At 40.5% G+C, this 22,751-nt stretch overlaps 1 long non-coding RNA gene across 7 annotated transcripts in view; it reads right to left on the reverse strand.

Annotated features, from left to right (window-relative positions):
- The window catches only part of LOC125639685 (uncharacterized), a 291,895-nt gene that overhangs the window by 202,648 nt on the left and 66,496 nt on the right, over positions 1-22,751 (reverse strand). The window contains exons 2-3 of one of the 7 annotated variants that reach the window (XR_007357556.2): positions 16,315-16,410; positions 12,051-12,167 (exon numbers count right to left, since the gene is read on the reverse strand). The exons of the other annotated variants lie outside the window; for them this stretch is intronic. This is a non-coding gene — a long non-coding RNA (uncharacterized LOC125639685). The remainder of the gene's footprint in view (positions 1-12,050; positions 12,168-16,314; positions 16,411-22,751) is intronic. 7 annotated transcript variants of the gene reach the window in all.

A 22,751-nucleotide genomic window follows, 5' to 3' on the forward strand; every position in this document is an offset into this window, starting at 1 on the left:
CAAACAAACCCCAGTAAAGCACCTATTAGATCTTCACAAAGGTATCAAAGTAGCAGTAAGGGCTATTTTTTAAGCATAAAACAATAAACTTATGCGGGGACCCTTGCTGCTTTCCCTGTTCAGTGGGACAATGCTGCCTCCACATTCTCTGATGCTGTTACTACAGTTTAAGGATGCTGACAGTGCGAGACTTATACCCTGAGGTCTTCTATAGCAGAGAGACTAAAGAGATAATGCCAAAAGTCTTCTGTCATGGAGAGGGGGTTTGCAGGGAATTCTGATTAAGAAGCAAAAGTTATGGACTTGCTCATTCAGTACTTGAGTGCTGGACTAACGTAAAAGGAATAGGATGCAAAACAGCTAAGCAGATCTCTGTAGGGAAGTAAAGGAAAAGCTGGAAGTAGGGGAAGGGAAACTTCTCTTCAAGTATCTAGAGCTGGCACCAATTTACTTAATAACTTAAGTATTTACTAAATATGGGCTTCCAGTATGACAAATAATGACACTAACTCATTTACACTTATCCAAAGGAAAAGATAACAACAAAGACAGCTTGAGTTGCTAGTTTCACAGTCAAAACTCCTACAGTCTTCACAGGCCAAAGGAAGAGATGTTAAGAGTAACAAGAAGGGTTTCTTCAGGTATGTTGGCAACAAGAAGAAAGCCAAGGAAAATGTGGGCCCCTTACTGAATGAGGGAGGCAACCTAGTGACAGAGGATGTGGAAAAAGCAAATGTACTCAATGCTTTTTTTGCCTCTGTCTTCACGAACAAGGTCAGCTCCCAGACTGCTGCGCTGGGCAACACAGCATGGGGAGTAGGTGGCCAGCTCTCTGTGAAGAAAGAAGTGGTTAGGGACTATTTAGAAAAGCTGGACTGCACAAGTCCATGGGGCCGGATGCGTTGCATCCGAGAGTGCTAAAGGAGTTGGCGGATGTGATTGCAGAGCAATTGGCCATTATCTTTGAAAACTCATGGCGATCGGGGGAAGTCCTGTACAACTGGAAAAAGGCTAATGTAGTGCCCATCTTTAAAAAAGGGAAGAAGGAGGAACCTGGGAACTACAGGCCAGTCAGCCTCACCTCAGTCCCCGGAAAAATCATGGAGCAGGTCCTCAAGGAATCAATCCTGAAGCACATACACGAGAGGAAAGTGATCAGGAACAGTCAGCATGGATTCACCAAGGGAAGGTCATGCCTGACTAATCTAATCGCCTTCTATGATGAAATTACTGGTTCTGTGGATGAAGGGAAAGCAGTGGATGTATTGTTTCTTGACTTTAGCAAAGCTTTTGACACGGTCTCCCACAGTATTCTTGTCAGCAAGTTAAAGAAGTATGGGCTGGATGAATGCACTGTAAGGTGGGTAGAAAGTTGGCTAGATTGTCGGGCTCAACGGGTAGTGATCAATGGCTCCATGTCTAGAAGGCAGCCGGTACCAAGTGGAGTGCCCCAAGGGTCGGTCCTGGGGCCGCTTTTGTTCTATATCGTCATAAATGATCTGGAGGATGGTGTGGATTGCACTCTCAGCAAATTTGCGGATGATACTAAACTAGGAGGAGTGGTAGATACGGTGGCAGGTAGGGTTAGGATACAGAGGGACCTAGACAAATTGGAGGATTGGGCCAAAATAAACCTGATGAGGTTCAACAAGGATAAGTGCAGGGTCCTGCACTTAGGACGGAAGAATCCAATGCACCGCCACAGATTAGGGACCAAATGGGTAGGCAGCAGTTCTGCGGAAAAGGACCTGGGGTGACAGTGGACGAGAAGCTGGATATGAGTCAACAGTGTGCCCTTGTTGCCAAGAAATCCAATGGCATTTTGGTATGTATAAGTAGCGGCGTAGCCAGCAGATCAAGGGATGTGATCGTTCCCCTCTATTTGACATTGGTGAGGCCTCATTTGGAGTACTGTGTCCAGTTTTGGGCCCCACATTACAAGAAGGATGTGGAAAAATTGGAGAGAGTCCAGCGAAGGGCAACAAAAATGATTAGGGGTCTGGAACACATGACTTATGAGGAGAGGCTGAGGGAACTGGGATTGTTTAGTCTGCAGAAGAGAAGAATGAGGGGGGATTTGATAGCTGCTTTCAACTACCTGAGAGGTGGTTCCAAAGAGGATGGTTCTAGACTATTCTCAGTGGTAGAAGAGGACAGGACAAGGAGTAATGGTCTCAAGTTGCAGTGGGGGAGGTTTAGGTTGGATATTAGGAAAAACTTTTTCACTAGGAGGGTGGTGAAGCACTGGAATGCGTTACCTAGGGAGGTGGTAGAATCTCCTTCCTTAGTAGTTTTTAAGGTCAGGCTTGACAAAGCCCTGGCTGGGATGATTTAATTGGGGATTGGTCCTGCTTTGAGCAGGGGGTTGGACTAGATGACCTCCTGAGGTTCCTTCCAACCCTGATATTCTATGATTCTAAGTTCAAACGCACTCATGATACGGGAGTGCCAAAACAGTGGCCATTACTATATTACTCATTACTCAAACTATCTTCTAAACCAAACAAATGTTGCAGGATTGATTGGTGGATGGGGTTTATGTGATCAGAAACGGGAGGTGACTGAACAATTTGCTTGAGAGGCTGAAGCACTTTCCAGATTGATGTGTTTGTGCTAAACATGAAGCCCCATGAACCTTCCTTAATTCATAACTGCAATACCTTCTCTCCAATTCTTCAGCATTCTGATTAAACAGGTTTTACAGTTATTTCTGCAGTGAAGTTGGAAAATCTGGTGTCATGGGAAGAAATAACCTACTGCTGCTGGACTGCAGATTGACCTGGGTCCTTTTTTGCCAGAACTTTTTTTAAGGACTAGCAAGAGGCAGACATTCCTAGGTGATGCATAGAGAAAGGATGCCTGGATGGGAGGCTCACCAATCCTCAGTGCCCCACTGCTTATACAGATTATAATTCAAGCTACAGCTGAGATGCTAACTACTGATGATCAGGTAGAATCTTCTGGTCTGGGTACTTGTGGCTACTAAAGCAAAATGGGGTGAACTTCATTCATTGGGACTTTTCCAGGCAGTTAAAAACCTGGAATTTAAAGATTGCTACAGGCCTCAAATGACCAAAAATGTTTCTAAATTTGTGACTGATATATTTTTGGGTGTCTAGACTCATTTGGAAAGTACTAAATTATAACTGGATTGCCAGTTACATGACAGTGTATTCTAAAATGAAGTGCTTGAGAACATTTCTAATTACTGCACTCTGAGAATACTGTGATTCACTGAGAAAGTTGAACCAGAAATTATTATTAGATATTATTATGGGAGATTCTGATGCCTCTGTTGATGGGAAAATGCTTCCTTCACTGAAGCTTACTGATGCAATCTCCTCTTACGAATTACCAAGAGTTCCACATTCCACTGAAATAAATTGAATTAGCCATAGATGTCTTGGTTATATTTTCCACCAAACTGATGTTGGTTTTGAAAACTCTACAGCACATTTTTCACAACTTTGATAGGCTAAATATTTCACAATCAACCAATATAGCTGGGGAATCAAAAAGTAATCTTGAGTGACTAAATTTTCAGGTGCCCCACTGGAAATATTTTTAAGGGCTCTGATTTTCAGAAAGTACTGAACACCTCTGAAAGTAAGGCCCAATTATGGTGTTTCAAATTGGAAACTGAAAATTAAGGTACTCAAAATCTCTATCATTTCTGAAAATCATTGCTGGTAACTTTATACTTCCCTAGATCTTTTCCAAAGATTTTTTCTTGGAACCCTTTTCCCCTGAGGATGGATCTGTAGGTCATATCAGTCAGGATAATATAGTAAATATTTGTCTTTGTCTAGAGAAAAAGCTTAATTCTTAGGATGTCCCTTCTCTCCACCAGCACAAAGTACTGCTGCTTTTATATTTCAAATAAATGCCAGGAAGCAGGCAATAGAAGTGTTTCACCATTTTTAAATTATTCTATTTTTTTTAAACAGTGCTGTACTTCTGCACTAGACTTCTGTTTTGCACATTTTTCACGCAGGATGAAAATAATTAAAATAGCAGAAAGCTTTCCTTCATTACAAAACAGATTCATCCCCTTTACAACTTGTTTGACAGAGCAAGAGATTGCATAATGGAGAATCTGCCTTTTGTCTAATCACTCAAATGCTTTCACACTCCATGGATTGCTATAAAGCAGAATTTGCTTCTACATTAATGGAACCACCTTAAATATTCTGGAAGTAAATTATTCATGCATCATCTTCTTCTTTAGGTGACATCTTCGATAAAGAGTTTGTCGACCATCACCATCTATCTTTCAGTAGTGATAAAGTTGTAAAACTTCCACTCGCCTTTGGATACCAGTAACTTTGGCAATGTTTTTGACATAGCTGACTCTCTTTCTTCCTCTTCCTGGTTTGTCTGTGATCTTGCCTGATAGTATGAGTACTGGAATCAAGTTCCTCTTGGATAGGTGAGAAATGTGTCCGCAGAGACATGTTATTCTCTTACCTCAGGTCTCAAGTAATTGGGTTAAGAACATAAGAACATAAGAATGGCCATACTGGGTCAGACCAAAGGTCCATGCAGCCATATCCTGTCTACCGACAGTGGCCAATGCCAGGTGCCCCAGAGGGAGTGAACTTAACAGGTAATGATCAAGTCATCTCTCTCCTGCCATCCATCTCCATCCTCTGACAAACAGAGGCTAGGGACACCATTCCTTACCCATCCTGGCTAATAGCCATTAATGGACTTAACCTCCATGAATTTATCTAGTTCTCTTTTAAACCCTGTTATAGTCCTAGCCTTCACAACCTCCTCAGGCAAGGAGTTCCACAGGTTGACTGTGTGCTGTGTGAAGAAGAACTTCCTTTTATTTGTTTTAAACCTGCTGCCTATTAATTTCATTTGTTCTTTTAAAATTCATCTTTCTCATCACCTCATCATTTGCTGATTTGGTTATTAGCTAACTTTTAATGTTCTTCTGTAATGCAAAAACTCAAATGCTCTGAGACATCTCTCAGTGTCCTTTTTAAATGTCCAGTTCTCACATCCGTAGAGGAGAGTTGACCATATGTTGCACTTCAGATTCTACTGTGGACGTGTAGCTTTAGTTTTTAACAACTCAGAGGTCTTTGGAAGTAGCTGAAAGCATCTTTTGAAAGCTGTATCCTTCCGTTCTCTTGATTTCTTCATCACATCTTCCATCTGATGTTATCAGAATCCCTAAATAGGTGAAACTAGTTGCTTATTTCATCTTTTGATAGTCAAGAGATAGAAGTTAACTACCTTGTACATTACTTTGTTTACTTATTTTTTAAGTTCTATTTCAGAATAAAATCTCTTATGTGTACATTCCTGCACTCCATAGAATTGTTGCTGTTGTAGGGCAGCAAGTGTGAGGTATGTGTGTCCACTGATTGTCATTCCATGGCAAGGAGAGCGAATAGGAAGGAAATATTCTCACGAATTCTGCAGGAAAAGAATAAAGTCTGAGGAAAGAAAGATAGAGAACATTAACCCGAGCCTCTTGGGCTATTACAAAAAAACTTTTGAAAAGAGGATGAGTTATTTCCACCGTAGCTGGTTGTACAATAAGTTTCTGCCCAATTCTTTGCATGATCAGCACTGATGGATGCTTTAAAAAAATCATCTTAGTCCCTGATCTTCTCCACTGATTTTCAGATTTTGAATACCGAATGCAGGATAACAAGACAAAAATATATAATACATATAATCATGTGGAAAAAAGAGGAGAACACTTAGTTGTCTACCAACATTATGTACTGATCACCAGCTGAAAGGGAACTGATATTTTGTGCTGCAAATCAATGAATGGTCTACTGAGCCCTCAGCTAGTGTTTTGTTGGTATGCAGATTTCTAAACAAATAAACACTCTTTTTTTTTTCAAAGACACCTTGAAAACATGATTGGGCATGGAAGCTAGTGGAAAAAAATATGAAAAAATAATAGTGTACAAGTACTGCCTTGTTCTACATGGAATTATCATTCCAGCATGTGGGGGCAGTGAATTAAAGGTCTGTGCCCCTGCTGCATAGCCCACCACACAGGGAAATAGGATTTTCCTTTAGCCATACCAGAGTGCTGGCATAACTCCTAAACACACAAATTGTAAGGTACCTTAAAAATTGATGGCTAGCTCCTCAGCTTTAAAAATCTGATTTGTTCCTGTTGAAGTTTCACCACTCATTCTGGTTTCACACTCCCTGACCTACCAGGAGTCTTCTATATGTCTGCTAAAATATAGCTTAACTCTCACACGCACCATATTGGCAAAGGGGATGCACAAAGACAGAGAACCTTCTTACTACAAGATGCCAGGAAGGAGAGAAAGCAAGAGAGGGAAGGAGTGGAAGTGTGCAACAACAACAAAAGAAAAAAAAAAAAGAAAAAAAAAGGAGCAATTCATTCTCCAACTGTCCCAATCTAAGAGCTATCAGCTTCTCATGCGAACGGTCAGCTCCCCATGGGAGTGCTCAACCCATGCTCAACTCTTGGAATATTGAAATTAATTGAATTTGTAGTACTAAGAGAGATCATATTGGTGTAATCAACAACTTTTGAAACCTTTTAGTTTCCAAATTAGCAGCTAACTGCTAAATGACTGGCAATTTTACTGTTTCATCCAGGGTATATTCCAATTATCTACTTGAAAAATTTATATGATTGTTATTTCATAGATCCTAAAGCTTGTTCTCTGAGGAAAAAAAAATACAAGTTCTTGGTGGGAAAGCTTGGTAGGGTTTTACATGAATTCAATCAACCAAAAATCAAAATATCTTCTGACTTGTATCAGAATTATACTTGATGTTTACTGTTTAGGATCACTTCAGATAAACTATTCTTAGGGCACGGTGGGGTCATGTGGTCTACAGGAGTTTGATTTCTAAAGTGTACTAATATGTTGTGAGTTAACTGGTCCATGTAGACCTTGCTGGTGTGCTTTAACATAGCACAGTTTTAAACAGCACTATGTTAAAGCACACCAGCAAGGTCTACACAGACCAATTAATGAGCAACACGTTAGTACACTTAAGAAACCATAACCCCATAGAGTGCACTACCCAACCATGCAGGCAAGCCCTTAGGTTTCTGTTTTTTTTTTTAAACCAACAAAATAGAATTCTTGTCTATAATGTCACTGGAAGCACTGCTGGTAGTATTTTCAATATTCATAACATTTATATGGTGATGGTTGCTGGTTCAGGGACATGTTGTATAATCAAAATATTCTTGGGTTTCAGAAGTTTCCAACATGCATTTCTTTGTTTTGGGGTCTTTCAGGTAGTGTTCCACTTCCCAATTGTCAAGTGGCTCCTATATCACATTCAGGTATGTGTACATAGTTTCCTTAGTTAGTGTCTGGGATTCCCTCTATGTGCAGGAAAGAGGCCTCTCTCTCTCTCACACACACACACACGCACACAAACACTGAAGTCTGTTCTTTACTATTTTTTATTATTGTTTGCATGCTGAGGTTTAATCCAAGACTAGAGGTGAAAATGTGAGAGAAAAGTATTAAAATTAAACCCAGGAAGTACTGGAAATCTCATCAGAAAGTCTGTTATTATGAGATCCCTTTGCTGTCTTTCCCACCAAACAGGTCACAATAAATTAGGCAACTTCTGAATAAGAATCCATTCATATAAACTAATCCTCCTACCTGTCTAAATTGCCTAGGTGCAATGCATAGTACTCAGGCTTATTTCACGCCTCTTTCTCATTTGTCACATACTGTAAATCATGCTTTTGAAACTAAAAAACAACCAGTGGGAATACTTGTACAGACAGGTGCTTTTCAATTCAAGTTATAACTGGTGTTATAACTGGGCAAAATTCTTCTCACTAAAAAGCTTGTGAGTGACAGTAGAATCACCAGGTTTATACAGTGTCACTCCATTGACTTCACTGGAATTAGTCCCAATTAACACCAACTTTAGTTAAAGAAAAATCAAGTTTCTCTTCTTTTTTCAATTACTTATGCTTCATTGTCTAACTTGACTAGCTGAAGGTGTTTACTCTGGGATGAATTCTCCTTTGCATTGCTCTTGTTGTGTGATATATAAGCTCCTTTGAAAAGTGTACATACTTTTCCAAGATTTAGTTGAATGATCTCAACAAATCTGCACAGGCAGTGAAAACTCATTTCTGAGATCCCAAAGGTACACTCTCTCCAAATCTACTCAGGGTAGCCAAGTACGTTTTGTATTGTATTTTATTTTGGAGGAATGAAAGAATCAAGAAAGAGATCATCAGGAATGAGTTGCAGAGGGCCATCTCTGTCACATTCAAGAAAACATGGCAAGACAGGAATTATGTGCTAATCTGCAATAGCTGAGAAGTTTGGCCTGTCTTTGCTTAAATCCTGTAAATCTAGAGGCAGAATAATTGCTCATCTTTGTACTTTTCTGGTGCAAAATCTCCAAGATCTGTGACACAGAGAAAACTTCTGGATTTTAACTCTGGCTTGGTTTGATTTTAACCCATTAGACAATGCATCTGTCCAACAGTTTGCTCCTCAGACTCTCATTCCTTTTTTCCTACACAGTCTTCCAGAGGACTTATGTGTTCCCACTAGACCAGATCCTTGGCTCGGGTACATCAGCAGAGCTCCATGGAAGTCAATAGAGTTACACTGATTTTTACTAGCTGAGGAACTGCCCAGTGTAAGTCAGTTTTATTTAGGAAGTAAACAACAAAAGCTTTGTTCTGCCCTCCAAAATCATCAGTTATCCCAATAACTCAAGTGAAACATGTAAGATTATATAGCTGTAGAGTGGACTTTTCAGGTAAGTTTTCTATATTTCTAACAGCAGGTACAGAATAGTTTTATCTGTTACAGTGCATGTTATGGTCTCATAAGAGACTTTTATTTCTTCATGTTGCATGTGCTGACAACCGGCCTCAGAGAATTTGGCAAAGATGGCAACTTTTACTCTAAGAGACTTAATATGACAATTGACTCTCAACATAAAAGTTTAACTGTATCAGGAAAACAGAGGTGAGAAAAATCAAAGCACCCCAGGACATCCTATCTCAGTTTAGTGAAGTGAAGGGGAATCCACCACAACTCTTGATAAGTTGTTGCAGTGGTAATTACCCTCATTCTTTAAAAATTGCACCTTATTTCCACTCTGAATTTGTCTAGCTTCAACTTCCAGCCAGCTAGATTGAAGAGTCCATTATCAAATATTTGTTCCCTTGTTGGTACTTACAGACTGTGATCAAATCTCCCCTTAACCTTCTCTTTGTTAAACTAAATAAATTGAGCTCCCTGAGTCTATCATTATGAGGCATATTTTCTAATCCTTTAATCATTCTCATGGTTCTTCTGTGAATCCTCATGTCTTCCCCACTTTTACTCTCTCCTTTTAGTATCAGGGTGGCCAGCATATACCTCGGCCTGCGCCGCTTCCCGCAGCCCCCCTTGGCCTGGAGCGACGAACGGCGGCCAGTGGGAGTCGTGATCGGCCGAACCTGCGGACGCGGCAGGTAAACAAACCGGCCCGGCCCACCAGGGGCTTTCCCTAAACAAGCCGTGGACCACAGTTGAGAACCACTGGCATACAGTGTTCCCCCAAGTATAGGAACTACAAATGTGGCTGGCTGATACACAGGCCCACAGATCACAGTCTAGAAGCCATTTGCTCACGTTCCCTTATGCACCTCTTGAAGGCCAGCCACATCCTTATTCTTAAAGAGCAGCTGTCAGAAGAAGCAGGTTTAAAATGCACTATTCCAGAAGCAGTGACAAAAAAAATACAGATATAGAATACATTTGTAAGTGATATGTGTAGTAGACTGGATGGTTTAGAGCAGGGGTTCTGAAACGTTTCCATAGTGCAGACTATAAGCTACACTACATCAAGGCCACCAGGAAGTGTTCCACTGAGGTCCAGTGTCCACAGACAAGCCTGTATTTTAGGCTCTGTCTACACTGGAGCTATAAGGTGTAAGTTCCTGTTTGAGGAGATGCCACCAAGCAAATGTGCCTTAACCTTAACAAGCCAATTCTATAAACTCCTTCAGTCTTTGGCTTCTGTGCAGATGTTGCTAATAAGTTCTAATAGTGAAGGCGGGCAATGGAGCTAGCACCTAAAAGCACAGGGGGCTAGCTTCCCTGTGTATAATCCTGTCCGAGGTAGCTGTGGCAACACTTCTATTTTTAGCACACTAGCTCAATCACAGCTAGTGTGGTTATGTCTTCCTGAGCTGGAAATAACACCTTCCCGCTCCAGTGTAGACATACGCTCGGGGAATTGGTAATAGGATACTGAGCCATTCAGTGTTGGCCCATCAACTTAAATCCAATCCAGATTAATAATGACCAGTTGTCATTACCATTGATAGCTATTTAAGGACCTAGGTAAAATGAGTTGGTAGTCTTCGTTCTCGTTCTTAGAGTCTGCTTGCTCTGCTTCCCCGCCTTCACTATTAGAACTTATTAGCAACATCTGCACAGAAGCCAAAGACTGAAGGAGTTTATAGAATTGGCTTGTTAAGGTTAAGGCACATTTGCTTGGAGGCATATGAAGCATGCACTGTAAGCACCCATGTTGTTCTATAAAGGACTTCAGTCTCCAGAGCTGCAAATCTGTGACTTTTTACACACACACTAAATTGACTAAAATTGTATTTTTAAATATAAAAGCTCACACAGAGTACACAAAGTGATCTGTTATGAATATAAGAGTCAGAAGTAATAGCAGAAACAGATACAAGAATGTCTACAGTTATGTCACAGTTTTCAGAAATGCAAAGCTGGTTTCTTTGACATAGCATTCTATTTTGGGTCCTATAGGCCCCTTCATGGTCCCATCTGATTGCCTTTCTCTCAATAAGTTTTTCTGTCTAACACACACATTGACACAAAGAAAACCCAAATTCCAGTAAAGTGAAGCTGTTTTCTTTATAGGCTGTAAAAGAAGAGATTGTTATTATATTTTACAGCTATAGATAGACAGGTAGATGGATGGGAGGTGCTCAGATATTACAGTCAAACAATAGATATTTTCTACAGTACTTAATTCCCCATTTAGATCCTGAAGTCTCATCTTCCATAGCAACACCTAACAGTAGTAGTGTGGCATCTGACCTTACACTGTAAACATTCCTGCAACAAGCTTTGCCAGTGCTGATTATAGACCCGTTGTTTTGCGCCAGGTTATTTTTAGGTAAGTTCAGGAACTCAACTATTTTTAAAAGAAACTCACTTAATCCCCAGTAGCTCCTCATCCTCTGAGTTGTATATTCCCCCTGGGTCCTTTTATGATGTCTCTGTAATGTGTATACTAATATGGATGACACTCTACAAAACAGAATTTGAAGACAAAGTGACATTAAATTCCTTTATTTTGTCCATAAAAATAAAACGGACGTATTTCATAAAGCTAGTCTTAGTGTTTTTAATAATGACTAGCAGTTCTCCAGATTTAGGATTTCAAAGTAGATTGTACATATCCACTTCTGTAAAAATTAAAAAATAAATCAGCAGTTTTATTTTTAAATCTTATGACCACCCGTTGCACTCTTCTGTGCCTAGCTGCATCATATCCTTTAAAAAAATAATGAAACAATTGCCCATCAGCTAGTTATTCCTTGAGTGCCATGTTTTGTTTGCTGGCACAGACTTTAGGTTACATATTTTATTATGTACCTCCTGCACAGTCAGGCAAAACTTTGCTACAATTCACTGAGTGCCAACTGAAAGCTTCAGTGAAGATTTTTTTAAAGTCGATCTCCAGAGAAATTAGAAGTATTCATTTCATTTTCCCTTTTGGAATTTAATAATGCTACTGCTGTACTTTTTTAAAAAAAACTGAGAGTTTACCTTATGATTTGCAAATATTTTGTAAGCTTGAGACTAAATTCTGGACTTATCTGTAAAAAAAGAGAAAATGTAGAACAAACAAAATAGGTCTCCTGACAAAGACTTTCAGAAATAAGCTGTAGCTTTGTGCATTTACTTTTGCCATGAACAATAGTAAACGTAAGATAATTCAGCCTTTACAACCCATGTAGAAAGCTGTATCTGTCTCATTTTCAACATTAGGCAATACACGAAACCCACCTGGGGATCCTGGGAAAGCCCATTCAACCCTTGCTTTATGCTTCATTTTGTTTCTCTCCTCCCACTGCCAGGCCTACATGAACTCTGAAGGACATACAATCCTTCTAGTTTTCCCACCTGTAATGAAATATACAAGAGCAAAAGCCCTATTAGTAGAACTCAGTTACAATTGCTTTCTTAACCCGTTATGGGTGTATCAGTCATAAAATGTGGTTGCATGTTCTGTACTGCACATTATTAAGTGCACCACAAACCTGCAAGTACTTTACTTTCTAAGCTACATTCTGTTGTCCCTACGTTGAATAACCCTAGCCCTATATGAACTAGAAAAAGCAATTGACAGGGGCAGCTTGTGCCCCAATGAAATGACTTACTCTTTCCCGAACATTCAATGGAATGAGCATTTTCAACAATATTTACATATGTTGGGATATTCAGCTCTACTTTTAATGTACACAGTATTGCCATTACAGACATATACACACCTAAACAGTACACAAATTGGCTTATGATATATAAAGTGCATATTCCACATTATTGTAAAATGTTATTTCCTATTATAAAATAAGGAGTAAATGAATCCTGTGTTGCATAAAGTAGTTTGTGCTCAAGTGAACTTTACTAAATACAAAGTTTCAGGAGCAGGTCTGTTTGAATCATTAACTTTTCAAAAGGCACCAGTTCCCTTCTGTCACTAATGACATGCATAACAGTTTAATGTAATGCTACTTTTAATTATCAGAGCCCTTTCTTTTAAATATCAAATTTCCCTCTCTAAATTGTCCTGAGTTCTTTTTACAGTCTCATCTGTCACTGTAAATGTCATCACTTTATTCCTCCTTTGGATGCAGTGACAGGCCCACTCTTATCCACAGCTTTATCTCCTTTTCCATCCTTTATGGTACTACAAAGATCCCTTTTTCATAGTTTACAGCTGTATCCGCTTTCCACACGTGGCAAATGATTGCCTCGGTAAAGGTATTTTCTGTTTCAATCTTGCATTTTCCCAAGGGAGAACAAAAGGGACAAGCTTTCTGGAGTTGGTTTCACTGAGAAAATTGTTTAGAATTGCCTCATTCCTCAACAGATTAACGAATGCATACAATCCCAGCTTAAGTGCTATTGTACAGCACAATTTGTCCATTATACTTTGTCCTTTCCATTTAGAAAACCCCCTCACCAATTAAAGTAATACAGCCTTCCAATACCTGCACCCAATTAAATCTGAGCTGTATTACCTGCATTGATGCAGCTGGTCACAGATTCCTACCACTTACTAGCATTCATTAGGCCTATTCATTATAAAGGGGCTGGTGGCAGGAATTCAAGCTACTGGCTTTATTCAGGGCACACCAAAATTATTAGCTTTCAGCACAAGGCCCCAATAAGAACAGGATTAAGTGCAGGGAGAGGGAATTCATACAGTAGCAAAATATCATTGTTTCCGCTTTGCTCAAGTCTCTTCAACCTCAGTGCATCAAGGGTATACAGTAAACATGGAAGAGACAGTCAGTCAGGATTGAAAGATAACAGTTTTTCTTATTTCCTTTTATATAAGCCCCAGTTTTGTTTCTTGTATCTCTTTCCCCTCCCCTCCCATCTCCTTATCCTGAGAGGAAGCAATAGGTATTGTACAAAATGATCAGACTCCTTCTTACAGATGTGGCTTGATCATTAAGTACTAAAGCTTCACTGCTGTAGGCTGGCTCAAAACTGTTTAGGAACACTGTTTGATTTACCAAGATTAAATACACTCGCTTTCTAGCAAACATGGAGTTGCTAAAGCCTAGACGTCTGGTACACTGTGTGAACTGTTAGGGGCATATTAAATTCACAACGTACCGTATTAGGTTATACAGCATAGTGGGGTTATGTGGGGTCAGTTTCACTAGATGCAAAACTCATTTTGCTATTTTGAATCATTTAAAATGCAATAACAGCCGAGGATTTGAGTAAAGACATACACTGTAATCAGAACTTCTAGGGTTTTCTAGGCCGTGGCTATGGTGGGCAAAGGGGTCATTCCATAAGCTGTTTGGTTGCATTAAGGAGAGAGGTAAGACTTCGAGGGTAAAATTAATGTAACCTTGTCTGTGGAAGTCCCACAAAATTGTTTGTCTAATGCTGAGCCTTAGCTCTGCCCACTGTAGTGACATCATAGCCCTGGCTGCTGGATATTTCTAAGGACACAGTGACTAGGGAGATTACAAAGACATGAAAGAGAGAAATGATATTAGTAGTGACTAGGGTGCATGTAGACCCTGAAAACTCGATCTAGCCAATTTTAGGAATACTGAAAACATACAGCTCATATCAAGATCAGTGACATATCCATATCCATAGCATTTTTAAGGTGGGGAGGATATATATTAGTGTTTTCCTCTCAATTAACTTCTAGGCAATTTCTCAGCTAAATACATAACATCTTTGGCAATGAGCCAGACAAAACCTTAAGACCCAATGCTACATTCTGCACTTATCCAGACAGCTTAGAGTTTCATGCAGTGAACTGGATGAGTGCCAGTAACTCCCACCATAAACCTAGCAGTAGGAATGCTATATATTTTTTTTTAATCAAGAAACTCTACTTTACGCTTCCAAGAGCACTTGAAAACTGCACTATTTTTAAAGTTCCTCTAACACAAAATAAAAGAAAGATTTAACCTGCTATTAAATTAACCCAATTAGCCATCTATTCCATGTAACCTTACACTTTTGATGGCATTAAATCAAACATGCCAATATGGCAGATTTTTTTGTGATAAATTATGGAAATTACACACTGCATGCTAGACAATAAATTTTTCTAAAGCTTTTGCCCTATTCTTTCTCTCTGGAAGAAGATTATTAGAACAGAGATGTTAGAAGGACCCCTCTTCCTTTATCATGCTGGGACAAGCCAGTGTGCATTTACATTATACAGACCAATAAATAACAAAGATGCTATCTGTAATAAAGGTAGGACATGGAGGAGTGCTGGTAAGACATGTTTCTATATACTGGTCCCAGTCACATGATATGGGTCACATGACGGGTGTCAGTGTCTACGCACTCCAGGGGCTACTGTTACATCCCCTCCCTCTTTCGTCTTCTTTTTGAAAATCAGATGCAGGTAAGACATGCCCCAGAAACCAATGTAACCAATTAATAGCATACACAAATAGAAAAGTGTAGAAGAAAGAAGGCAGGGTATTGGACAACTGTCAGAAATTGCTGTCTCTGATGCTCAATGGCTTTCTGGTCACATGGCCTTTTCTTTTTCTCAAGACAATTTCTTCTGCAGTGGACTGGTCACTGCAGTGTATCTGATCCCTTGGATGCTGTGTTTGCTGCTGCACCTGGTGTTTCTCCATTTTCAGTGACTTCAGAAAGGGCATAAGCACTATCAATAGTATATTGGATGTCCTCAGGAAATAGTCAGTGTCCTCCTTGGTTTCGTACAGCTGTCTTCTGTGGAAGTTACTTTCAGAGATGGTTGTGACATACAACCTTGTTGCAGATGGCATACCTGCTGCTTTGGCAGGTTGCCATCCACCTGTCTGTTTCAAGTCTAACATCCTCTCCCACTTGCATTGTGGGTAGCTCTGTGCCCTACTTGTAGTACTTCTTCTGTTCTAGTTCCCTGAAATACACGTTTCTTTTGTAACTATCAAGATTGTCTTCAGCTCAAGAAAATTGTGAGATGTTAATACTAAAGTTTTTGTCCTGCTTATACGTCTCTGAACTAGTGCTCCTAAGTATTCTGAGGGGTGTTTCTACTTCCTAACAAAAATGGGGAAAGATGTCCATGAAAAGTTAAATTTTTTTAAGTGTCAAAATTTTTATATTTTGAATGTCCCACCCAACTTCAATTCTAATACTAAGTATTGAGCCCTCGAACCCATTGGGGTGCTTTCTTTCTTTTTTTAAAATCTAATTATTTGCTACTTGAACATACTTTTTTAATAGGCTATTGGACAGTGCATAGTAAGGGCTTGAAATAGTGTGCTTGAAATGATATGTCAAAAATGATTGCCAAAATGAATCACTTGTGAGCTATTATTTGTTATTAACTCTTCAGAAATCACAGAAAACTGAGCAAAGTGACATCTGAGCAGAATACACCATAATAGATAATCATTCTTTTTAATTCAGAGATCTGTTCCAAACCTAAAATAAGGTTGATCTGGAATATCATGTGGTTGTGTTGGGTTCCCCCCAGGGTGCCATCTGGAACTGGGGTACCACTGAGCCCCCCAACCCACCAGCCTGGACTCCCACTCACCCTGTAATGCTGTGACAAGCTGCAGACATGCTCCCAGTCTCACACTTTCACCAGCACACAGCTGTAATAACATACAGAAGGCTTTCTGAGCAGCCCCTGCATGGGAAGACAATACAGTTAGGGCACTTACCAACTTCTCAGCTTTCTCCTTTCTGGAGAGTAAACCCAAAATTATACCGTTTTGCACTACACAGAGAACTGTACAGCGTAAGCTCATATAATTCACCCTCTCCCTTAACGTGGAGAGAGATATGCAACAGCTTTCTGCCCCAAGTATGATTTCCACACATTGGTTTTAGACAAAACAAAAACAAGTTTATTAACTACAAAAGATAGATTTTAAGTGATTATACGAGATAGCAAACGGATCAAAGCAGATTACCTCACAAATAAACAAAAACACAATCTAAGCTTAATATACTAAAGAGATTAGGTATGAGTAGCAAATTCTCACCCTAAATGATGATTTAAGCCAGTTGCAGAGCTTCTTAAAGGGAAAGCTGCACTTGCTTGCAGCTTAAAACCCCAGGTATTCATTTCACAGGCTAGAAATTCTTCTACCCTTGGCTCAGCCCTTTCCCCCAGTTCAGCCCTCCTTCCTCAGGTGTTCTCAGGAGCCTCTTTGGGCGGGGAATCAGTAAAGAACCATGATGATGTCACTCCCCTGCCTTAAATAGCTTTTGCATATGGCGGGAACCCTTTGTCTCCATGCTTGGTTCCCACGTCCAGTCAGTGGAAAAACACTGGTATTCCAAGATGGAGTCCAGTACCAGGTGACTTGGTCACATGCCCCTGAAGGGTCATAGCAGCCATAAATCGTAGGCTGTTTGTAGCATTCTCAGGAAGTCTCCCCGGTAGGAGATTAGCTTCTTCTAAGACCTATTGTTCTCCCTAATGGCCCATCCCAGCCAGCCATCTAGACTGATTGCATTCTACCTAGTGGGCGTTCCCCAGATGTAAACACATTTGTAATAGATGCATAGACAATATTTCTAACTTCAGATACCAAAATGATACATGAATACAAATAGCACAATCATATTCAGTGAATCATAACCTTTTCAATGATATCTTGAATAAAATACATCTTAGTGATACCATAATCATATCATATCTATCTCTACGAAGAACATGGGGTGTAGTGTTACAGTGGTTTCAGTGTCTCTTTTGCAGGCAGTTTCCTATAGATTCAGTGCAGATTTCACACTGGGATGCTTAGTCATGGATGGCAGTATTCATGCCTGGCCGGCACAGGACATCTCAGGACATCTGTGTTTACCTCTCTCAATACTTAGACACTATGGATTATACCTTATATTTTTACCTCAAACCTTGTAGTAGTGGGGCACAATGTCCTTTATGCAGAATCCCATCACATGCAGTGATTTAATCTCTGCAGTCCCAATACATGTTGGAATAAGAAGGTCCCAGTCCCACCAAATCTATGGCTTCTTTATGCGGTGGGGCTGGAGATGGCCAGAGTGTCCTGTGCTCCACTATCTGTGGGCTGTGAAACTGTCCACAGGTAGCTAGGTGTACTTCTGTATGTCAGTGCAGCCGTCAGAGAAAACACATATCAGAGAAAGAAAAGGAGTACATGTGGCACCTTAGAGACTAACAAATTTATTTGAGCATAAGCTTTCATGAGCTACAGCTCACTTCATCGGATGCATTCAGTGGAAAATACAGTGAGGAGATTTATATACACAGAGAACATGAAACAATGGGTGTTACCATACACACTGTAAGGAGAGTGATCACTTAAGATGAGCTAAGACCAGCAGGAGAGCCGGGGGTGGGGTGGGGGGAAGAAAACCTTTTGTAGTGATAATCAAGGTGGGCCATTTCCAGCAGTTGACAAGAACGTCTGAGGAACAGTGCGGGTGGGGGGGGGGGGGGAATAAACCTGGGGAAATAGTTTTACTTTGTGTAATAACCCATCCACTCCCAGTCTCTATTCAAGCCTAAGTTAATTGTATCCAGTTTGCAAATTAATTCCAATTCAGCAGTCTCTCGTTGGAGTCTGTTTTTGAAGTCCTTTTGTTGTAATATTGCGACTTTTAGGTCTGTAATCGAGTGACCAGAGAGATTGAAGTGTTCTCCGACTGGTTTATGAATGTTATAATTCTTGACATCTGATTTGTGTCCATTTATTCTTTTACATAGAGACTGTCCAGTTTGACCAATGTACATAAAAGAATTGGAATTAATTTGCAAACTGGATACAATTAACTTAGGCTTGAATAGAGACTGGGAGTGGATGGGTCATTACACAAAGTAAAACTATTTCCCCATGTTTATTCCCCACCCCCACCATTCCTCAGACATTCTTGTTAACTGCTGGAAATGGCCCACCTTGATTATCACTACAAAAGGTTTTCTTCCCCCGCCCCCGCTCTTCTGCTGCTATTAGCTCATCTTAAGTGATCACTCTCCTTACAGTGTGTATGATAACACCCATTGTTTCAAGTTCTCTGTGTATATAAATCTCCCCACTGTATTTTCCACTGAATGCATCCGATGAAGTGAGCTGTAGCTCATGAAAGCTTATGCTCAAATAAATTTGTGAATCTCTAAGGTGCCACAAGTCCTCCTTTTCTTTTTGCGAATACAGACCAACACGGCTGCTACTCTGAAACCTGACATATCAGAGAGGTTCAAAGACGGTTTCAAACTACCTTTGCTCCTCTCCTCAAACTCTCAGTTGCATTTCTAGGCTGCATCTCTTGAAAAACACAGCACCTGGTCTGGCCCCAGAACTTTAAATTCTCTTCTGAAACGAACAGGGGAGTTGAGTTGCTTGAAGCAGAGCTGTAATGTGTTTGCATTGGCTTTTGTTGCTACGAGGTGCATTAATGCAGACTCTACCAATTTCTGCTTTCTTGTGACTGCAACCAATCCCAAGCTGAGAGTTCAGGAGGCTATCTTGGAGAAGACAAGAGTAGATAGTTCCCAAGTGAGAGGAGAGATGTCACGGTTTCCTGGACAATTGGAGATTAAAAAAAATCCTTGCTCACTACTGTGGGAATCTGCTTGTCTATCTTGACACTGAGGTTTCCCACAACATAAAACACGTGTGGGAAACCTCAGACAGTGGTGTTCCACAGACAGTGGTGTTCAGATGGCTCACCAGTTCTTCCAAGTGTTTTTAATCTTCCTGTTAACATTATTTGTCTTTTCTGAATAGAGCTGGAGTCAACTTTTCCAGGTGTTGGAATATGCTGGTGATGGCAAAGGCTGTATCAGAAACATACAATTGAGTATCATGCACACGTTGACGAAACTTGGGCCTTTGGAATCTCATGATCTCCTTAAGTGGTCTCACTTAGATGTTAAAGAGGAGGGATTCAACAAATAGCTACTTGGATGATGGTGAGCAAATGCCTGCCATGATTGTCTAGACTACGGCTAAGACTAATGAGTGAATTCACGGTAATGTTGCCCAATTCAGTCCTGCAAGATTTTATATATGTCACCAGTATTGTACACCCAATGCTGTTAGAGGCTAGAGAGAGGCCTAACAGTATCAGTATGGAAGGACCATTGGTTCACTGCCAGGAACTGATCTGAATCCTGGTTGTGTAGAATGCAGGAGCTGCCAGAGGATAGCTGAGGCTTTCTCACTTATCACAAGGGCCAAGTGATCTTAACAAGATTTCACAAGCCAGTACAGGCAGGGATCCATTTCAGAAGCAATGGGTTGGACATTTCTGAGAAATTCCAGGGCTTCACTTTGGGTAATCAGTCCAGTTTCTGCCTGCATAAATGGGTACAGCTGTATACTATAAACAGTATACAGCTGTATACACACCCACACCCACACCCTATAACCCTACTACCTTCCATCTCTACTGGCCATTTGGGCCCCAAATGAAGCTGGTTATGGGAATAGTTTATAGATACAGGGTTGTTAGGCTACTGCTTGCTCCTCTTTTCTGTTCCCTGGCACTTGGCTCAGGTGGCACCAATAAAGGTCCCCCAACACCACTGTATAGCATGTAATCTTCTGGTTAGTCAGTGGAATTGGAAAAGGGACTGGAGTTACCAGGCAGAAGGTGGAGAAGAGAGTTTCATTCAAAGAGGGTGGGAGCCACTACCATAAGCTTTAAAATTGTATGCCCCCCCCTCCTCCATTTAGCTTTTTACTTAATAATGGTTGCAAAGCTCCCACCTCACTCTTCTCATTCTTTCACAGAACTTGCTTTCTTCAGTCAATGCTGCAGAATCTTCCCTCTAGATCCCATTTCTTCTTCTATCTCAGGCCCACCATTTTACTACCAGCCATCAAGCCTTACCTTCAATGTGAATAACTGGCATACAGCTGCAGCTCCTCCTTTAGGAAGGCAAGTGCAGCTTCTTTGTCAACCTGCATAGAATTTGGAGGGAGGACAGGTTGCAAGAAGGAAGAATTTGGAGGAGGCACTAGGGAGTCAGTCTTTGTGCACATGGCTAAAATGCTAGCTGTAGTTGCAGCATCTCTGTAGACAGTTCTCTTAATAAAGATCCAGATTAGCTGTACAAGCATCGTGTCCTTTCATGTCATTACTCAACATGCAATACTTAAAACACAGTGGCAGCGATCAGTCAAATGAGACCCGCAGCAAGGAAATGTGTGTCATTAACAGGCAAACAAAACACTATCTAGAAAAAAGAGAAAACAGGCTCCATGGAAGATCTCAGATCACCAGGAATGCTGGATTTCCAGACCAAAAATCTTGCACAAGCATGGAAGTAGTGAAAGAAAGAATTGAGTCTGTATACAGAGTTGACCATCAGAGACAAAGATGAAAAAATGAGGGCAAATGTTGTTTACTATCTCATTGGGGGAAAAAGGATAAAAAGTGAGTCAGACACTGTTGCCAGGATTAATGCCCGCAAGATGAGCAACTGATAAAAGTAGTTTGAGAGTCCTGTGACCCCAGACAAAACGAAACTGTTGAGAATATTTTTTTTAAAAAACACCAGGAAAATCAAGAAACAAGAGGGAAGATACTTACATTACAGAGCTGATAACTCTCACATCCACATGTAACTTTGGCGATATAAAAGATTCTTGAATTCGAGACATGATTGTTTGTTAGATGCCTGATTCCATTTTACAAAAGAGATTTTTGAGAAAAACAGATCTAACCTTAAAGAAATGCCTCTAAATAGCAAGTGCCGCTGAAGTGTCCAGGGAAAGGCTCAAAACAATGACAGCTGCTAGTGCAGAACAAGTACACAGGCTCAACCTAAAGGAACCAAGGAAATAGGGCGGAGAGAGACTGACTGAGAATGTCGGCATCATGGTCTAGCGTACCTACTGTGGAAAGTAACACAAAAGGCAGAAAGAAAAACACCCAGCCCCTCGGCAACAGTGCAACCACTTTATGTCCCAGTGCCACAGTTACTCCAGGAATTAAAAAAAAACCCATAACATGCAGTAATTGAGGATGCAGAGATCTTCAAGAGGAAGATGTCTTCTGTGTGACTTTAGCAGATCCAAAGACTCTCAATGTGCATATATTGCAGAAGAAGGACATCAGCTGTTCAACGGCCATATTTGCAACTATGCTATTAGATCAATTAATCCAGCTGGATTGTGGAGCTGGCTGCAAGGTAATCCCAGTAACAGTGATAAGCAGAAATAGCCAACTGGAGAAATGTGACCAAAGTAGGTCTCGGTTAAAGTAATTTTGTATCTCACAAACACAACAATGAATCAGGGACAGGAGTTTCTACCCAAACAAAGCTGGATCTCTTTGGCCATTCACCAGAATAAACAATCTATGGCTGCTGCAGTAGGGGCCTACATAGCAGCTTGTGATTTAAGGGCTTGTCTACATGGTGCATTACTCCACACCAGAGAGGTATACACTGTAGTCTGCATGTGCACAGCAGGTACTAACTGGCCTATGTGGACCTTGCTGGCATGCACTAGAAGTTCCCTAGTGTATGTCGATGCAGTCCCGTTTCAAGTTAACATGGGCCAATTAGTGCACAGCATGCTAATATGGACTAAAATTTATACCCCGCTGGTGCAGACTAAAGCACTGTGTAGACAAGCCCTCATACATTTCAATGGTCAAATGATTTTAATCTTTGTAGGACATTCATTCATTATCTTTTCATTCAGCACCATTTAAGATCAATGGTTTCGGGCATCGGTTTAAGGCAACTCGCTGCATATGTGGTAACAGATCGAATAAAAGGAGGTGTAAATAAAACAACAAATGGTGTTGCAGAAGGAGAAAAGGGGGCAAAATATTCCAAACCCCTTCACCACTAGGTTATCTCTCCTTGAACCTAGCATAAAAGGAACAAGGACCAGTGAGTGCCCAGGTTCAGGTGCTCAGGCCACAGCTGAAAAAAAATAAATAAAAAGATTCAAGCACACAGATGGTATTAAGAAAAAGGAGACTCCAAGGCCCCTTCCTTAAGCTCTTACTATAAATCCT

Source organism: Caretta caretta, chromosome 1 (genome assembly GCF_965140235.1).
Source record: "Caretta caretta isolate rCarCar2 chromosome 1, rCarCar1.hap1, whole genome shotgun sequence".
NCBI classification, from domain to species: Eukaryota; Metazoa; Chordata; order Testudines; family Cheloniidae; genus Caretta; species Caretta caretta.